Raw genomic sequence first — 1,501 nt, forward strand, 5'->3', positions numbered from 1 at the left:
ACACAGCAGAGCTTTGTTGATATAACTGTAAAATTTATTAATGATTTGTTTATTTTTAGTGCTGAGTACTATTGCATGACGGGAATGCATCAGAGTTTGTTTCATTTACCTATTAAGAGATATACATATTATTCCCAAATTCTGGCTATTACAAATTCTGGCTGCTATAAATATTTGTATTCAGCTTTTATGTGAACATAATTTTATTTTTTGGTAATAAATGTCCATGACTGCTATTGCTGGGTCATATGGACAAATGTATTCTTAATTTTAAAAGAAACTGCTACATAATTTTCTAGAGTAGCTTTACTATTTTCCAATTGCACCAGAAATATATGAGTGACACAGTTACATCACATCCTCATCAGTTTTTGATGTCATCACAATTTTTTTTTTTTTTTGGAGTTGAAAAACTTTCTTTTTTTTTATTGTACTTTAAGTTTTAGGGTACATGTGCACAATGTGCAGGTTTGTTACATATGTATCCATGTGCCATGTTGGTGTGCTGCACCCATTAACTTGTCATTTAGCATTAGGTGTATCTCCTAATGCTGTCCCTCCCCTCTCCCCCCACCCCACAACAGTCCCCGGAGTGTGATGTTCCCTTCCTGTGTCCATATGTTCTCATTGTTCAATTCCCACCTATGAGTGAGAACATGCGGTGTTTGGTTTTTGGTCCTTGCGATAGTTTACTGAGAATGATGTTTTCCAGTTTCATCCATGTCCCTACAAAGGACACGAACTCATCATTTTTTATGGCTGCATAGTATTCCATGGTGTATATGTGCCACATTTTCTTAATCCAGTCTATCGTTGTTGGACATTTGGGTTGGTTCCAACTCTTTGCTATTGTGAATAGTGCCGCGATAAACATAACGTGTGCATGTGTCTTTATAGCAGCATGATTTATAGTCCTTTGGGTATATACCCAGTAATGGGATGGCTGGGTCAAACGGTATTTCTAGTTCTAGATCCCTGATGTCATTGCAATTTTTAGGCCATTGTGAAAGGTGAGTGTTGACATCTGGTTTTAATTTCTGTTGATCTAATAGCTGTCAATGTGAAACATATTTTCCTGTGCTCATTTGCTATCTTCCTCAGTGAAAACAACCTTTTATGTATTTTTTCATGTTCTCATTTTTAAAAACTGTCAAGTACTTAGTTCTTTACATCTTAGTTTTGAGAGATTTGAGATATTTTATTATTTGTCTCCTCTTTGTTTCTTCTGTTTCTCAGTACATTTCTTCTTCTTTTTTCGACAACTTTTTTAGAGCAGTTTGAAGTTCACAGAAAAATTGAGATGAAGGTACAGAAATGTCCCATATATGTACGCTGACTCCACATATGCATGGCTCCCACATCAACATCTTCCATCAGCATGGTACGTTTGTTACAATTGATGAACTTATATTGACACACCATAATCACTCAAAATCATGGTCAATAGTAGGGTTCACTCTTGGTATACATTCTATGGATTGGGACAAAATATAGTGACATG

Source organism: Symphalangus syndactylus, chromosome 5 (assembly GCF_028878055.3).
Source record: "Symphalangus syndactylus isolate Jambi chromosome 5, NHGRI_mSymSyn1-v2.1_pri, whole genome shotgun sequence".
Taxonomy (NCBI): Eukaryota; Metazoa; Chordata; class Mammalia; order Primates; family Hylobatidae; genus Symphalangus; species Symphalangus syndactylus.